Raw genomic sequence first — 19512 nt, 5'->3', positions numbered from 1 at the left:
CATTCCCTTTCTTTCCGGCAGATTAATAAAGGCTTATAATTTCTTTAGTGTTGATTTCAGCAGTGCAAGGCTTCTCCCTTTGATAGTTGTAGGCCCAATAGTGAAAGGTGCGTGCTTATAGTGTAGGGAGTTCTGAACATTAAAAAGGGGTTTTAAACACTGATTTGAACTACCTTTCATAGAGCACCTTTCTCTCATGTCTGGCACTGGTGTCTTAACACTTCAGAGCGATTGATCAATGTATGTGTGTCTGTTGGTCTTTAGCCATAAGGGTAAAAGAGCCAGCCTTTGCATCTATGTATCCTCCTGTATGTTGATAACTGGAGAAAACCTCCTCTCTTCATATGCTTGATGGCTGCCCAAGCTTGAAAGGCCAGTCACTACTTGTCTGGAGCTTGCGTGAGCTTGAAAGTTTCCACCTGCCTGTAATTTGCATGAGCTTGAAAGGCAAGGCTCCAGCTTCTTATAGGGTATATAAGCTTGAATGTGAGGGTTCTCAGCCTATGAGCTATCTGAGTTGGAAAGAGAAACCTTGGTGGTGGTAGTGAGTGGGTGGAGTGGTCCTTAACTAGATCTGCACCAGATTGTTGGTGGGGGAAGGTCCTATTCACCATGACTATCATTGGAGTAAATGGTTTGTTGGCACATACGTTCTGTTTCCACTATTCATTTATTACCCCCTTGACATTTTTAACCCTATTTCCTGTTGACATTACATGACATCTACACAGTCACTTTTGAAACATGCATATGAACCCCCAAAAAAGACTTGTTTTCCAAAAATAGCCTTGAAATATAATTATCCCTCACTAAAAGCCCAATTATGATGTCGGCCATATCGTCACCAATAGGCTGACGGTCCGTCCGACATCCGAGGCTGCAGACCACATACTGATGCGGTTGGTTGGAACTCAGCGGGCGGAGGGACCGACAGACTCCTCCGACCTGCTCAAGGAGCCCGTGGGGCATCGGTCCGACTGTAATCCCTACAATGGGGGCATGCCTGCGGAGGCACCGCTGTAGGGATTACAATATCCCTTTTCCATCTGCCTTTTACATGGCGGTGTGACCGCCATGTAGAGGCAGACGGAATGGGACTTTGAGCACTCTAGCAGGGCCCTGTCCCCCGTGGGCCACTGCTATCAGCCCAGGGGGGTCACATGTGGTGTCCCCCATTGTGGGCCACACAGGGTGCATAGATGTGCACATCATTGTGCCTGGCACACAGTGCATGGATGTTTAAAAACATGCCTTTTTTAGTTGCGGCTTGTGCTGCCGCCTTTTTCTGGGCCGCAGCTCATGCTGCACTTGAAAAAGGCATGTTTATGATCGCCTTTACGCCGGTCGCATTGTAATAAGTCAGGTGATGCTGCCGACTACATGTCGTACGGTCTCCATCCCAATACAATGGCAGCCGGACGCTCATCCGACCGCCATCGTAATTGGCCCCAAGTTTGAAAACCGGTGTATCTGGCTATGTTGCTGAGTAGGTTTTTTGTTCCAGTCGCAACAGGCTTCCAGCAGAAAACCTCTCCCTCGGTTTTAATATGCACAAATAATTTAATATAGTTACGTATGTGCTGTTGTTATGAGCTCTACCCTACTGGCAATCCTTATGGGCAACACTTTTCTATACCATTGCGTGCTAAAAGACAATGCATGTTTGAATATTATTATGAAAGTGTAATGTTTGTACGTTTTATTCAGCCAGTTTGGACAGATTGCTCGTTTTTTATATTTTAGGTAAATCTGTATTGGTGTTTGTTTTGGTAAATATAGAATCTGTTACCTTTCTGAAATAAATGATTTATTATTTGAAATTAATAAACAGTTTTGCATATTTTTGGTTCACAACTTTTTCTTGTTTTGTACTGGTTTTCTCAGCTGGATACACTGGCGTGTTTTCCATAAATTCCTATCTATTTGGGTTCTAGCATCTGAAACAACTGTAGACCAGTGCTTATAGATTTTAAAATTCTCTTGATAGCGTCCATGTGAGCAGACACATATATAAACCTCGTATTCTGTATGTTCCTAATCTTTGACATGTTATGGTTTCAGCTAAGAGCCTAATCTTCTAACCTGGAACACTTGTGTGTTTTTTTATAGAGTATATTTCTGGAGGACATCTTATTGAAATTGTTTGCTGTTATTTCAGGGAACTGTTGGGGGTTCAAGTAGTAGATCCTATCCTCCTTGAGATCAGGCATCTTTGTCATGCACTGCAGATCATTAAGGTCTTACTATTCTGCCATACAGTGAGAGCATACCATTTGGATTCTTTAAATTGCCATACCATTTCCCCCTGCACTATGATTTCAATGCTGACCACCCCATTGTTTGTCATTTAATTGTAAGTAGAATAGTCATGGGGTAGGGGTAAAAAGAGAGAGGACACTGAGTTAAGGGTAATAGGGGGAGTAAGGGGAGAGAGGTTAATTTACAAGGGTAATAAGTTAACTAAAGTTAGAGTTATAGGTAAAAGGTTGAGGGTCTAAAGATAGGGTTAAGGACAAGGGGTTAATTGTAAGAGGTTACAGGTAGGTTTATTTTACTTTTTTAACTATTTGGTACTTCCAAATGCTTTACACATTTTCTCTAAGTTAAGCCTGTCTACTTTGTGCCAAATATACCAGGACTTGAGCTTAAGTTTAAATTACAGACAGATTTGTTGGTACAAAACAGGTTTGCAATTTATTTCTTGCAGTGGACTACCATCCACCCAACTAATAATTCACTTCCTTACAAAGGTTGAGATTAACCAGGTAACAATAAGGTAAAAAGACAAGAGGTAATAGGTTAACAGTAAGGCTTTAAAGGTAAAGTATTAAAGGTAAGGTGTAAAGAGCAAGGGGGCACACAGATCATTATGGGTACGGTTAAGGATTGAATAATGGGTTAAGGATAATGGCTAACTGGTAAGAGCAGAGGGTGAGGGTAACAGAGTAAAATAAGATAAAAAGGTAAGGGGTAATAGTTTAACAGTAAGGGCCTGTTTAGGATTGTGGGACCACCACCGACCAGCTGTTGGTGGCAGTCCCGCCGACATCCAGCATAGCCATCTGACCGCCGCATTATAATGCGGTCAGAGGGACTGACTGAGGCTTCCGACAGGGTCAAGGAGCCTGTTGGGGTGTTGTGTTATATTCCCGAGCGAGGCCCATGTAGCGAATCAGCTTATTTCTTACATTGTCCTCCCAAATAACATTTCCAGCAGTGAGCTTTTGCACATATTTGCATGCACAACAATGTTGGATTAGTTTCTCTGAAACGAAACGTATTTTACATCTAGCTTCACACAACATTATCACAATGCCCTGAACATCATGTATAAGATCTCATTTCACACTACGTACAAATGTCATCACTATCTTCATCCACGGGGTGACAAGCTATCCACATATCCAGAACATCACTAATTATGCACACATCGCAAGGCTGCTTTCTATTATAAAAGATGAGCATCCTGATAGATCACCAGAGGAGGCACTTCCGCAGACACCAAGGATCCTTGCATGCTGAGAAATCACCATGCAGTTGTCGGACTTCTCATGAGGGGTGTCCAGTTCATGACCAAGACGGGGTCCTTCACTCTATCCCATCAGGTAATGGGGTTGGATCAATCGTTGGGGGGGATTCATGGCTCTACACCTACACACTCTCGGTACACTTAGAGTAGGGTTCACATAGGAGTGTGCTAGATCACCGCCTTGCATCCCTGCATATATAAATTGATTAGCAGCATGGTAGAAAAAGATTTACTATTTACCCTTTTGGTGCTTGTAATCACGTTTATCTGCTTCTGTCTACTAATCATGGCAGCACACGTATTTTGTGCAAGAATTACATTGGTTCAATAAATATTATTGATAACTTCCCACTGTGTATTCTCTGTATAGATCTGTGAGAATAAGTAAGCATGAGTGATTGAGCAAAAGGTTCTGTACTGTTTCCACAATACCTCAGGGTTGTCGTGTTCAGTGGTCGCCAGAAAACTATTTGCTCCCAGTTAGGTTAGGGGCGGTTAGGTTACAGTGGCCCTGTGAGCTAGCTGATCAATAGGCCAACATATCTTGTGGGGTATCCAGAATCAGTCTTGACACCATGCCCATAGTTTATGTTGCTCAAACAATGCACAGGTTCTACAGATTGGTAGGAACTACATGACATGGTTTTGCCAACGTTGGTTAGGCTCTTATTTAACTGTCATGCTTTCTAGGAGACCTCTACTCACATTTTAACTGGATATGTCCGTAGCGGGAAGGGGAACAAATCCGCCTGAGCTGAGTAGGTAGACCCTATGTAGTGGCTGTAGGTTAAATTAGGCTTGAGGATTAGAAGCTCCCACATTGTGCAAACCAGAAGTCTATAAAATATTAGCTGATTGCTTTTGCTCTGCCAATGACCGAACAAGGTGAGAACTTTGAAGAACAGATAGTTGAACTAAATATTTCAGAAAACTGCAGACAGGCAGTTACCATGAAATTATTACAACATGGCCTCCCGGCAATGGGCGGAGATGTTACCATTGTGGTTGAGGCGCATGAAGCATTTAGAATAGAAGTATTCTATTCTTGGGTTAAGATGCTGCCTGCAGACTCGCACACAAGGTTATTTCATCAATACATTGAAGTTGAACCACCAGATGAGTATTTGTCATACGTGGACTTAGAAGTCCCACTGACTTACCAAGAGCACATTAATTGGTTTAAAGGCACCCTACCCCATACCACGGAACAAGTAAGACTCTTTCCACTCGGCAGAAAAAGATTAACTTGGCCGGTCTTCACTTCATATACACGGCATCCAGTCATTGTTACTTTATCAGCAGCAGGAATGCATACACTCTAGAGATTTAGTAAAAATGTACTGAAATCTTACACAATACGTAATGAGAACATTTACAGTTCAATGTGCAAGGGCTGCTCAGGCTACACAACCACACGTGGTTACTACAGGTATTAGCCCACAAACACTAAACGCCGTTATGGGGAAGATTCCCAACAGCCGGGAGCAAATCTAGTTCTGGATAGGACAAAAAAACAGCACAGCTTGAAACAATTTTTACCCCTGCAGGTCTGCAGGATAACCCCACAGAATACTGACCATTTGCCTCCCAATGGGGATGGCTCTCCTGATAGAAGATTGTGTCGCTTGGGGTACAGTCTTCGATGCATTTTATACCAGAACACATGGTACTCCTTTTATAGCAGTTTTACCAGACGTACTAAAACTGATTTAGAATGAGTATGAGGCAGAGCCTGCCTTAGATCTGGGGATGAAACTGATTGGCAATCTTGCCCAGGTATCAGACATTCAGTTGAGTAACATAAAAGAGGAGGCAGCAGCTGTGGCTTTATGCCAACGCCTGAGGGAATTCATTCCTGCACAAAATTAGTGAGAAATGCTAAAGATTATCAAGATGCCTCACTTGGCAGAGATAATCTGGGTGACAGACCTGGGAAACCGATATTTAAGAGCAATTCTGCAAAAGATAACTCTAAGCAAACACCCGATTCTTCAATTAGAAATGGGACAAATAAATAAATAAACAAAATAAAACACAGTCACAGGGTGGGTCTCCTCAACAGGAACAAAACGAAAGAAAACACAAGTGGAGAAACTGACAATATTATCAGTATCCCGATACCTATCAGGATTTCTTACATGTTCTTCTCGTTCCTTTCAGGAGTCATCCAAAAAGCGTTCGGAGAGAGAAAGAGTGTCATAGTGCAGATCGGAAGAGCGAGTCAAGCTGAAAAAGGAGACACGTTGAACTACATCGTTAATTAAGAAGACAAATTAAAGACTTCAAAACTTCAATTCAAGAAGAAAAAGGTAGTCCAGATTAAGATTAGAAAGGCCTAGGCTACTGAGGACTCTGAATGGGGAATGGCAGTGATGATGCTGGACAGCGCAGCATTATCACAATAGTGCGCCAGAACCTTATGGATTATCTGGGGGTAGTAGCGCTGAGTGAGCTTATCACGGTGGAAACGAAATAAGGCTCCTAATGGAGGGGACACACCCAGGAAGGTAAAGGTTCTCTTTTGGGAGAACCTGACATATGGTTATGATATTCTTTTGGCCGAAAAGGATTGGCCACCTGAGTTCGTAATGGAGTGCCCAATGGGAAAGAAGCTATTTTACCTGCTTTCCCCGACCTCGTACCAGAATCAGTTAGAAATTCATACGCGCAGAAGTGGGCATTAGTGTTAGCTCCTGCACTTTACCGCAGTCATGTTGGGTGGGATAATGAGGCACCTCAGCACGAAATCCCATTAAAATCAATTCCTCAACCACAAAGACTATAGCCGATTAAACATGAGGCAAAGAAACCAGTCAGGGAGATCCTGGATTAACTTGAATACCAGGTTGTGATAGAGAATTGCACCTCACCTATAAATAATCCCTTGTTTCCCATAATGAAACTCGATAATTCACATAGTCTAGTCTTAGATTATAGACCCTGCCTGCGCTGCCAAGCCTCAGACAGTACCCTTATGCACACCGTATGGCAGTGTACAACACTTTCTAGATTCTGGCGGGTTGTCATTACGTGCCTGTCGAAGGTTTTAGGCTGGGACATTTCACACTCACCACACCTGGCCCTGCTACAATTTACTGATGGCATTTGGGGCAACATTTACAAATGCCATTTATTGTTGGCTGATCCTGGCTGATGAGGGCTGAAAGCCCGAAACCGGTCCTAGGATGCTTGTTTCCTGTCCAGGGAGGACCTGGCTTGGCAGTTCGGGCTGGACTGTTCCCATGGGGCACAGGGTCAAGACTGATTTTCATATGGCTGGGTTCAAACTGGAATGGCATGGTGAGCAAAACCACAATGGATTTAGGCCCAGATCTCTGAACTGGGGTGAATGTATGACATTGTTCTGCATTCTGTCCATCAACTGTTGTTTTTGCATTTGAGACCCGAGTCGATAGGTATGCTCAGACGTGAGTCCCATGCTCTCCATGCCACTGGAATCAAGCTATCCTGACTGATGAGGGCTTAAAGCCCGAAACCGGTCCTAGGATGCTTGTTTCCAGTCCAGGGAGGACCTGGCTTGGCGGCTCAGGTTGGACTGTTCCCATGGGGCACAGTGTCAAGACTGATTTGCATATGGCTAGCTTCAAACTGGAATGGCATTGTGAGTAAGCAAAACTATGGATTTAGGCACAGATCTCTGTACTGGGGTGAATGTATGACATTGTTCTGCATTCTGTCCATCAACTGTTGTTTTTGCCTTATGTCTGCAATGCACACAAACATATGCATTGTCTGTATGCATTGCAGACACAATGTACACCTACATCACTTTCAATGAAGGCGATACAGTACCTATTGCATGCAAATTACTTTTGTATACAAACTCTGAAATGCATTTTGTACCAACAGAAAAAATACTCGCAGCAGTACAGACTGCTGTAGTGAGAGAGAGCCCGCACTGGTGTAGGGTAAACACATAATTGTTGTGACCCCAGTACTGACCCTAGAGGCTGTTACAAAGTCAAGCATCCCAAATGCTAAAGCACTACATTGACGATGGATTCATTGGGCTTACTCACTCACTGCAACAGATGTAGATTACAGATTAAATTCTACATCACAAACCCAAGCATTCCTGCAGTACGAGCAATATCCTCTGCCAAAGGAAATAATGCCTCTATATCGATATGAATGTATCCTTTATACCGATGGATCTGCCCAGCTGGCTGTAGGAATGAAACAACAATATTCTGTGGCATGCTCATTTGTAAAAGGGTGTATGCTGCACAGAAAGTTCCTTCCTGGAAAAAACACACACATTCTCTAGAGGACTGTACGGCACAGCTGGCAGAACTAAAAGCTCAGATACTGGCACTACAAAATATGGATTGTGAATTCCCTACACTAATAGTGTGTGATTCATTTTACTGTGCCCAGTCCTATAACTAATATTTACACGAGAGGGGCCAGAATGAATTTACAGATTCCAAAGGTTGCACAGTAAGGCACAAGATACTTTGGGAACAAGTGGCAAAACTGAAAGAAGGCCCGCCACAGGCTCATGTTATTCATACAATGTCATCAACGTGTTGGCCTTCACGTTGAAGGGAATTCAATGGTGGATGAAGTCGCCAAGGCAACAGTATGCACTGCTGCCGTTGTTGCAATAAGTCACTCCAGTACGAGGATAGACGGAACAACTATGATGGCTGTCAATTCCACGTGCAACAGCTCAGCCCTGCTGAAAGGCTTTCTACTCAAGTATCCTAAAAGTCAGATGCACAAAATATTCTGTATGCTCAGATTCCAGGAGTGGGGGATAGATTAATACCAAACACTGATCGCAGATTGGGATCGATAGTAACTGCACGCGAGGGTCTGGTTTTAAAACATGGAGGGATTTCTGCTACAGTTTCACTAATAAAGCAGTGCTGCTGGTGGCCAGGTCTTATAAGCAATCTAAGGACTTTGTCCTCAAATGCAAGATCTGACAGCAGATGAAGGGCTCCACCATAGCACGTCCACAACAAACACCTTTATTGATCTCATAAAAACCTCGCACATGTGTATAGTTGGATCTCTGCGGCCCCTTACACTCAGACAGGGCTTACGTGTACATCTTGGTGGAAGTAGATTCATGCTCTAGATTCCAGTAAGTTTGGCACCAGCACTCGGATGATGCTTGAACTGTTATAAAGGATTCGCAAGTCTTAATCGACACATACGCAATTGGCACACTACGTTCCCACCAGGGTCTGGCATTTAGCTCTCGGGCTTACAAAGAAGCAATGGGAAGCTTGGATGTGTGGCCTTGCGTTACTCCTCCCCCTATCACCCTGAGGGAAATTTTGTAGTCTAGAGGAAAAACTGTGACTTAAAACAATCCTTAACGGCAAGGGTATTAGGCTTGTTTGGCAGTTGAGTCAATCACCAACATGAGGTCCAGAGAGCACTTAACAACATGCCAATAAAATCCCTGTGGTTCGTTCACCTTACGAACTCCTTTTTGGGGTGAGGATGTGGATACCCGCCCTCAATGGTTTCAGCACAGTGGCAGCTGACACTCCATTTGACATCAACGATCGTAGGGATGGTTTTCAGGACCTTAAAGAATACCGAGCTTTACAAAGCAACGTCCAAGTAAAACGCACCGCCACGGGGGAAGTGAAAACAGTATCTAGAAGACCTGCCTGGGTCCTAGAGATTGGGGACCTGGCAGGAGAGTAAATTGTTGATAAGAAAGAATTTGGGCCATCTTGCAGAGAGACTGTACCTTTCCTAGCGGTCGAAGGTACTAGAGCTGCTCTTCCGCCACTTGCCGGTCGCCGAGTCAAAAGGTTTGTCTCAATTGATCTGATCAAATCACACTACCACACATACACACCACACACCAACTCCACTCCACATAAAAACAGATGCCACCACAAGCGCGCAGCGGAGGAGCCTTTGGCGCGCCAAAGGCACACCAAAGGCAAGCCCGTCTGCGCCCGAATGGGATCAGGGGCCAGAACCCCTGCACCCCGGACACAATACGGGCGCAAGTATACCACCTCTCAGCTAAAAGACCTGAACAGGCCCCTGGAGCAACAATGCGCGCACTCAATCTCAATCCAGAACTCCCAAAATAGATGCCCTCAGTGTCAGTTCGAGTTCCCCTCACCCTCGGTCCCCCCTCCCTGCCGCAAGACAACATCCAAACTTCCTCTGCTCAACTGCAGATCCCACCCCAAACACTCTAGCGAAATCTCCATCCTCTTAATTGACGAGGCCCCTGAAGTTCTATTCTTGACAGAAACTTAGCGTAATGATAGCTCTGAGCCAGACATCGTCCAAACCTTACCTCCAGGATATCTAATCCAGAGAGTGGACAGAGGGGTCGGAAAGGGTGGGGGAATTGCCATCATATATAAGGACCATCTAACCTGCCGCTTGCTGGGCAGTCCGCTATCAGATTGTGAGAACACACACTGATTGATTTTACCCCCTCCCTCACATTTTCCAGGATCCTTATCTATTGCCCGCCCGGAGCAACGGGACAGTTCGCAAAAACACTGTTAGAAACAGCAGGGACCCTCGCGAGTCTCGTGCCCAATTTTACCCTTTTGGAGGATTTTAACCTACACTTTAATGACCCTACGTCCGCTCCGGCCATCGAACTAGCCCAGGACCTAGCAATGTACAGACGTCTTCAAAAGGTTTCTCTCTAATTGCACACTAATCCGACCCTGGTCCAAACTTACCACAGAGAGATGGACATCGGAACTGAATACATCGCAACCTAGCCCCGCAACGAACCCTGTGATCAACAACAAAACCTTTCATGACTGGGTCGAGGGGTCCCTCAACCTGGTGCTCCCAAAAGTCTCGACCCATAAGAAAACCGGCCCACACGCTCCCAATGGTACACCCCCAAACTCCGCACTTTAAGGTAACAGTGCAAAAAAGCAGAGAGAAGATGGAGGAGAGAATTTTCTAGTAAGAGGAAGAGGGGGAGAGAGTAACAGCTATCGAAGCAGGGAACTAAGGAGGTTTGACTTACACACAGTGGAAAAAGGTTTTTGAAATCCTGGATAGAATGTATTGAGTAAAGTGGAGGGCATCTGTATTAAATAAAACCGACTGTAAAAACGGACCATGAGGGGGATGGAAAGCATTCATAAATCGAAAGCAGATTGTATTGAAGTGAATGTATTTGTTGAAATTAATACGACACGAAGATGATTGTAAATATATGTCTTATTGTTTGTTTATACAGTTTTCCCTGACGAAGAACCCATGTAAGGGTTCGAAATGCATTGGATAGAAATAAACTACTAAAAAGAGAACCATGCTTCAGTGCGTGTTTTGGGGAGAGAGGTTCGCTTGGCCCACCAAAGCATGAGAAACTTTGTAAATTCGCAGTTCCTTGCTTGAGGATGGATTAAGAAGGATGTTTATTCAAAGAACAAAGAATATAATTGCGCAAAGCGGATGGTTTAAAAATGAAGATTAATATGAGTAAATGAAGAAATTGATGCAAATGCAAAGTTAATTGAGAGGTTGTCGCCACTGGAGTGGGGCTAAGAAGTAGCCCCACAATTTTGATAGTTTTTGGGAGAGAATTTTCCCCCCACAAAAAAACTAGAGCATAGGGCATCCATACGCCATTATAAACATGAAATTGGAGCAGGCCAGGCCTCCTACGAAGGAAAAATCTTAGCAGCCAGTAACTCCCCCAGAGAAATTTTCCATATTGCTACTAAACTTATGAAGAATGCTGGTCACTTGGTCCCTCCTGACACCACCAGTCACCGTTGTAATGAATTGGCCAACTTTTTCTCCACTAAAATCCAGAACATCCTCAAACACTTGCCTCAAGAAAACTCGGACACAAACACACTTCTGTCGGGTCACAAATGGGCAGACCGGAATTAAGGATTTTCCCACCTCTCACGCAGGAATCCTTCCTCTCCTCTCCTCTCCTCTCCTCTCTGTCATCATTAAAAAGTGGCTCCCCCTCAGATCCCGCACCCTCCAACATCCTAGCTTTAGTCGGACCTACCATTGCCCCTATGGCAACTTAACTAATCAATACCTCATTTGACACTGGTACAGTTCCCCCAAGTGGAAAAGTTCAATGGTCCGCGCCCTGCTAAAAATAAACCTAACCTAGATTCCACGGATCTAGGCGACTACCGACCCATTTCACTTCTGCCGGGCATAAGTAAAATAGCAGAAAAACAGGCCAACAGAGCACTTTTGGCCTTCCTCGAAAGTAGTGGAGCCCTTCACCCCTCTCAAACGGGCTTCCGCCCAGGTCAGGGGACAGAAACCGCTATACTATCAGTAGTGGAGGAAACCAGGAAAATCCTGGACGCAGGAGGTACAGCTGCAATCATCCTCCTAGACCTAAGCACGGCTTTCGACACGGTTAACCACCGTGTCCTGATCCACCGCCTTAGGGGGGCAGGAGTGTCCCAAACAGCGTTAACATGGCTACAATCCTTCTTAGAAGAAAGATCTTTTCAGGTCTTCCAAAACAACCTCACGTCACAAACCATGCCATTAGGGTGCGGAGTCCCATAGGGCTCCGCGCTTAGTCCCACTCTCTTTAACGCATATATGGCTCTACTAGCGGATATAGTAGCCCCATTTGGAATACACTTGGTAACCTATGCGGACGACACCCAATTGGTTGTAGCGCTGAGCCACCCCTGCCAACAAGCTAAGGGCCTCCAACCCTGCCTGGAGGAGTTGCAACGCCGTGCTTTGGGAACATTGCCGGTCTAACGGTGTTTGCAATGCATTGCACGGGTGGTAAAAGCACACATTGCAATTGTGAGCGATGTATGAACATACATTCTACAAATACCAATTACAATAACTATAATTATGTGGCCGATTCTCAACAGTAGACCACGTGGGCTCCTGGGTAGCTGCCATACTCCTCTCGCTACCGTACAGGAAGTTCAGATAGAAGCTTAATTAACGATTGAAGACTCCACTTTCCAAACAAAAGCTGTGAATGACAATAAAATGATGCTTTTTCGTGTTGAAACAACTGACAATGAAATGATGCTTTTTCGTGTTGAAACAACTACAACTGTACAATCAACAGAAATTTCAGTTCGAAAAATGCGTGACGTCTATGTAAACATGACACAGGTCGAGTCATCTACCAGTATTACAAAACCTGCTGTGCTGCCAAGAATAGACTGGATGGGGTCTGGCTACTTCATTTATTATGACTATTTCTCATCAGATCTAAGCGAACCTGAGCTGCCGACACCGCCTCTCCCTTTCAAGCTTATGCTTTCTATCTTTGGCTGAAAAATACTTACTTTGTTGTTCCCTGGATACATCTCTGGATTACAATTGGATTACTTTTCCTGGTACTTTGGATTGGTATTGTAACTGTCTTTTTCCTACTTCTGAGTGGACATTTTCTCCCAGAACGCTATGCAGTACAACGTGTGAACTTGGTCCTTAAAACACATGCATCATCACACATGGTGAACATCACAGCAGTTCCAGTTCCTGAAGGAAATGTATGGGACAGGGTAACATATCATATATATGACCCTACTGAACTTTAAACATTTTGTTTAAAAGTTCTTTAAATTATATCATCACCTCTAGTACGTTCTCTGATGATTGGGACATTGAAACTGTGTACAATTTGCTTTCAGATTTAGAGCAAATCAGCAGCATTTCCTAATGATGAATTGTATGATGGTACAAGTTATTTTTGAGACGTGTTCTGTTATCAGCATTATAGTCACCATTTTATACATAAAGCTAGAAACCCACACACTGTTTATAATTACACACAATGCCCAACACAGCCGAAAGGTAGTTCAAAGATTTTTGAATAGAAGTTTGCTTATATTTCAGGTTTTGAAACTTCAGACCCAGCCTTGTATTACTATAGGCTTGCACCTACACCTGCAAAGAAAAATATGCTAAAAAACACCAAGCTGAGATACTCTGCTTCCTTTATTTCCCAACTGTCTATACAGGGTTTCAACTTTTGGAAAGACATGATGGACACAAAGTCTATCTGGGGACAAATGATTGGCAGGTTCAGGGTACAAAGCTTAAAAAAGGAGCACAAAGTGGTTGGGAGGGATTAATACCAACGATCAATACAAGACGGGGTTGGTTAATTCCCAAACTAACAGAAAGCAATCTACAGTTTATTTAACACATTGCTATACAATGATCACGAAACTGGTCATCATCACGATTACTAATTTTATTTATAGTAATCTGTACTTCAAGACTGATAGTACTATTTTTAAACAAATCACATTCTATATTATATCAAGTGTACATATATACAATTATCTGTAAACACAGGACAGACCTATATCTACAATACAATTTCGGAATCGCAAGCAGCATAAAATGTTACAAAAATCTGAAAATAAGTACATAAAACAATTCCATTTTCACCCCACAAAAATTAGAATCACGGGCAGTGTCCCCCTATTCAATCAGGAGGTCCACTAAGAGGGAGTCGTGTACGAACACAATGGGTTCAAGAAAAATATATGAACCTAACTTCAAACTTGTGTTTAACGAAACAAATACTCAAGTACACAAACTCCTCTTGTTGAGAATCAACTGTCGACGCGGACGCGTTTCGGCCTCCAGGAATCTTGGCCACCTCAGGACAAGGGTGAATAGGCAACTACTATTTCAACCAAAACTTATTCTCCAACGGCTGTCCAGAGCACACTCAAACTGGGCTGTGCTTAATCAACAAGTGTCATTATTTCACACGTGGCAAATAGAGACGCGGACAACCCTCCGCTTCAGGCACTTCTTAAGTAATCCGCTTTCCCTTTACTAATTTCAAAAAGATACAGGGTCGCCAGCAATCCATGGCCGCAGTCGTCCAAGTAGACGGAGGCCTTATTTAGAGCATGCCTCATACCACATCAATTGATTTTCCTGAACAAGACAGTGCAACAAACTTCATGTCTTGGTATAGCAAAAACAAAGGATTTGAATGCACCACGTATTCTCACATTCTCTAGTTTCGAGAATTGGCAGCACTTTACACACTTCAGTGAGGATACACTAAATACCATGATAGAATATGGTTCTTTCAACTCATCAGACCCCAATTGGAAGGGTCAATTGGTTTGGCATGTGGGCACAAACGTGTGTAAATCTAGATTCCACCAAAGGGTTTAGGATAAATAAGCCTGTCCAGCGATATGTACAAACAGAACACTCGGGTGGTGACGTCATATAGTGTTGGTAAGCTATGCCTAAATTGGCTACATACCTCAACACTTTCCCAGGTGAAACAACACCAGTACCTTCTTTCTGATGACATGGATCTTAGGGATTTTTTGTTAGGACACAGGAATCCACATCAAAAGCGTTTTTTGTATGGAATATACAACAAGTTGTGGAAGATTTCTCAACAGGAAGCTGCTGAGAGATTGTGCAAGATTGATAGGGTTATTCTAGAAAAGGCTTTGGCTATGGTTGACTATGGTATGACCACATTATCACCCACAATGTATTCAGTGGGCAACATAGTATCTTTCGCAATTGACATAATACAGCAAGACGGGTCTATATTACAACATAGACAGTCACAATTACAGTTAATAGTACTACTGAGATGGACACATACGATCTAACAGAAAGACAGATAACCATGGCATGTAGAGATGCGAAATATACCATGTTGCACATTGAAAAATTAGACCAATTACCTCTCACCGTGGCTGAGACACCATCCACTAACTGGATAATCCACGGCTACATCACCCTAGCGGTCACGACCGTTCAATTCCAATATTGTATCCAATACCAACAGGTAGGTAGATATGAAGTGCTAGGGGAAGGATATGTGCATGAGTATTGGGAACTACCGTTCAGGTTTAAATGCAGGGATGGGGACACAGAAGTTCCTCTTGGTGGTTCTGACTGCGAAGATGCTTTAAGTGGCTTCTTAGTTTGCAAGGACATTTCTCTCCACAGGGCATGCAATACTTCAATGTGATCTTGTCTTGTTACCTGAAGGGTTCCCCAGCTGTCGTGATTCATCCTGTATTCAGGCTGCTCTCGAATGGGTGCTATTCGATGCCGAATGATCAAGGTTGCTGCAGAATGGAACCGGGCCTCGCTTATCTGGTGATGGTTAATTACATAGTCACTTGTACACAAGTACTGTTTCCAACTGCCTGAATAGTTAGGGCAGCAGCACTATAGCCTCCTATAAATGTTTCCAACAAAAATTTTTATTTCCTAAGCAAACTGAAAGCCATGCTTTTGCAAAAAAGATGTGGCCTTAACTTCATCCAAAGAGATGTTTGATCTCCAGGTATGAAGGGTCCTCGTCTGAGATACACACTCTACTCCATACTAACTTCCCACTGCATTTTGGGAAGCTTGTCCATTCTATCTTTAACACTGATATGAAAGGAATAGTGCACTTTTTAAAATGTATCGGTTCTGGTTTGGTTAGCAACTTTCAGACGATATTCGGAGTTATACCTTCCTTCATACACTCAGTGTTGGGAAGCGTTTTTGGAGGGCTCCCACTTGTCCTGCTACTTGTGGTGTGAATACTGATTTTATTATATATGCTCCACAGTGGACATCTCAGTTCAACTCGGAATGGAGACAGCACTGCTAGTGTTGCGTTGCCGTGAGCGCATGATACACTGCTTCGGCACACCTCCGCTTCAAGAATTAAATGAGCACTGGTTCTGGTCATTCAGGGTGGTCTGGCATGACTGCAAACAACCTGTCTATCTCTGCCTGCTCTGCAGCCATGAATGTGTCCTGGATATGTGTCTTTGATCGGAATTGGTTTTTCAACTGGACATTGAAGTACTGATGGACCACTTAAAGGCCCATGCGTATTGCTGTCTTCAGCGTATTCCATTGATGATGAATTCATTCTTAGAGCCACCCTGGGATGCTTCAGCTCCTGTGATGTGAACAACGGCTCTGCGGAAATTTTATGGGATACTACGCCTCCCTCAGTGGCTACTGTAGGAACTGGATGGAGTCACCTTTGCTCCATGAACATGCTACAAGGTGCCCTTCTGGGTACGTCTGCAGATGTGGGCAACTGCAATGTTGCGTCTACCACTCGAAACACATAAATAATTGGCCGTTTCCATTTGGGAACTATTTGGACTTTTTTTTTTTATTTAAACAAAATGTACCAAAACAGCTTTTTTCTTTTCTAGGCAACATGGCTTCTGAGTGATTGGGATCGTAAATGATATAATGTCTTTAAGACTTTTCAATACATAGTTTATTGGCAAGCCTGCTTTTAGATACTAATAAGAGAAGTTTTTAACATTTTTTAAATTGTGTACTGGCATTTTAGATATCGACCCTTAGTATGAGGAGTGGGTGTTATATTCCCGAGTTAGGCCCAGGTAGCGAAACAGCTTATTTCTTACATTGTCCTCACAATTAACAATTCCACCTGTGACCTTATGCACATATTTGCATGCACAACAATGTTGGATTCGTTTCTCTGAAACTAAACTTGTTTTACATATAGCTTTGCAGAACATTAGCACAACGCCCTGAACATCATCTACAATGTGTTGTTTCACATTACATACAAATGTCCTCACTATCTTCATCCACTGGGTGACAGGGCTATCTACATATCCATAACATCACTAATTTATGCGCACATCGCAAGGCTGCTTTCTATTTTAAAATATAAGCATCCTGATAGATTAGCAGAAGAGGCAGTTCTGCGGACACTGAGGGTGCCTGCATGCTGACAAATCACCACACAGCGGTCTGACATCTTGTCAGGGGTGTCCAGTTTGTGATTAAGATGAGGTCCTTCCATCTATCCCATTATATGACTGGGTTATATCGTCCCTTGGGGGGAATTCTTGGCTCTACACCCACAAAAACTCTATGTACACTTAGAGTAGGGTTCGCATAGTAGGCGTATGCAAGATCACTGCCTTGTTTATATGCCTGCATATATATATACATTGTTTAGCAACATGGTAGAACTATATCTACTATTTACACTTTTGGTGCTTGTAATCACACTTGTCTGCTTCTGTCTAGTAATCATTGCAGCATACATATTTTATGTAAGAATAATATTGGTCCAATAAATAATATTGAAAACGTTTCAACTGTGTATTCTCTGAGAATAAATAAGCACAAGGGACTGAGTGAAAGGTTCTGTACTGTTTCCACTACCCCGGAGGGGTCAGGGTTGTCCTGTTCAATGGTTGCCAGAAAACCATTTTCTCCCTGGTAGGTTAGGGAGGCTTACGGTGGCACTGTGGACTAGCTGGTGTATAGGCCAACATATCCTGCAGGGTTGTCCGGAATCAATCTTGACAACAAGCCCTTAGTTTATGTTGTCCAAAGGTCCTACAGATTGATAGGAACTACGTGACAGTTGGCCGGATCGAAATCCCTACAATGAATGCGGTGCCTGCACAGGCACTGTCGTAGGGATTACGATGTCCCTTTCCGACAGCCTTTCCACAGCAGTCTGACTGCCACAGAAAGGTTTTCCTAAAGGGAACTTAGGGGCCCCTAGCAGGGCCCCCGCCGGCCTCCGCTATATGGCCCCCACAAACATCCATGCACCGTGTGCCAGGCACTTAGTGTTGCTTGGCGCTAGGTACAGGGATATTTGAACAATGCTTTTTACCAGATGCTCTTGTGCAGCAGCCCTTTTCCTGGGCTGCTATTCAAGCGGCAAGGATTAACAGAATTTTATGACTGCCTTCACTGTGGTTTCATCATAATTGGGCTGTCTGGACCGCCTACTCCTTGTCGGACGGCCCCGTGCCTTAAAGGCTGGTAGTCTGTCGCTCGTCCAACCGCCATCGTAATGCGGCCCTATCGGATAAAGGTAAGAGGTTAAGAGTACTAACGTAAAAGATTAATGGTGTTAAGGTAAGGGGATTAGTGATTGGATGGATAAGGCATTATAAGTAAGGATAAGGTGTTAATAGAAAGGTCCAAGTGGTTAGATGAAAGGTGTGCAGTAAGGATAAGAGCTAAAATGTAAGGATAATAGATTAATGGTAAAAATTAGGATGTAAAGTTTGTGTGGAAAAGTACATGATAATGGCTTAATGGTAAAGTATAAAGCGTTATAGAAAATCACGTCCGAGGTAAGGGGTGAGGGAACCGACTAAGGGGATAATAAAAGCTATGGGGCTAAGTATGCAGAGTAGAAGGTACAGTGTTATGGGTAACGTAAAAGATTAATAGTAGGGGTTAAGGATAAGAGGTTTAGATTAAGGATATTAAGGATAAGGAGTTACATCTAACTGGTTTTATGGGGTTAAAAGTAAATATTTATAATTAGGGGTAACCCATAAAAATTAAGGGGTTAAGTATAAGGGGTCAAGGTGTAAGAATCCAAGACTATGAAGGTAAGGGGTAAGTGTAAAGGGTTATGGGTAAGTGGTTATTGGTAAGAAATGCAACATTTAAAAAAAAACACACAAGCACTATCCAAGCCAATACCCCTGGCATTGGCTCCCAGTCTTTGAACCTTGTCCACGCTTTTTAGGTTTTGCCTCGGCAATGCGTACGAAGTACGCATGCGCTAGCAAAACCTCTTGAGTTCTATATCGATCGATGACCCGCCTCTGTCTCTCATTGGCTAGCTCCATAGATGGAGTCTAGCCATTGGGAGACAGAGGCTGTCAATCGCACTTTCTCGGGGAAAACGCGATTCGGGGGAGTTTCGCGGGCTTTTTTTAAGCCCTGCCCCTTTGTCCCGGGCCGCGCTGCGATTGGCTGCCGGCCCGGGCCACCCCCGTGACGTCATTCCCGGGCCGCGCTGTCATTGGCTGCCGGCCCGGGACTGACTTGTTTTTCTTGCGCATCCATTTCGGTGCTCAAACGAGGTCTGATTGTTTTTATTATCCATTAAGCACACCACTCGATTGATCCCTGTATTCATTCACTGGCGTTTGGGAACCACGGGGGACCATTGTCCGCCGTGTCAACTTCAGACAGTAGGGAAGGCGAAAGTGAGAGCATCGATGGCAGCGTGA

The 19512-nt window shown here is 43.7% G+C and overlaps 1 protein-coding gene across 2 annotated transcripts in view; it reads left to right on the top strand.

Annotated features, from left to right (window-relative positions):
• Positions 1-1814, top strand: part of LOC144792385 (aldehyde dehydrogenase family 3 member B1-like) — a 277000-nt gene extending 275186 nt beyond the window's left edge. Inside the window, exon 10 of one of the 2 annotated variants that reach the window (XM_078667363.1) lies at positions 1-1814. This exon is cut by the window's left edge and continues 2677 nt beyond it. The gene's annotated coding sequence lies outside the window, so the exon portion shown is untranslated. The other variant, XM_078667364.1, reaches the window with a different exon arrangement.
• The last annotated feature ends 17698 nt before the right edge of the window (positions 1815-19512 follow it).

The sequence above is a fragment of the Lissotriton helveticus genome, chromosome 11 (genome assembly GCF_964261635.1).
Source record: "Lissotriton helveticus chromosome 11, aLisHel1.1, whole genome shotgun sequence".
In the NCBI taxonomy this organism is placed as follows: domain Eukaryota; kingdom Metazoa; phylum Chordata; class Amphibia; order Caudata; family Salamandridae; genus Lissotriton; species Lissotriton helveticus.
Note: the sequence above shows the minus strand (reverse complement) of the source record. Positions and strands in the feature narration are given on the sequence as shown.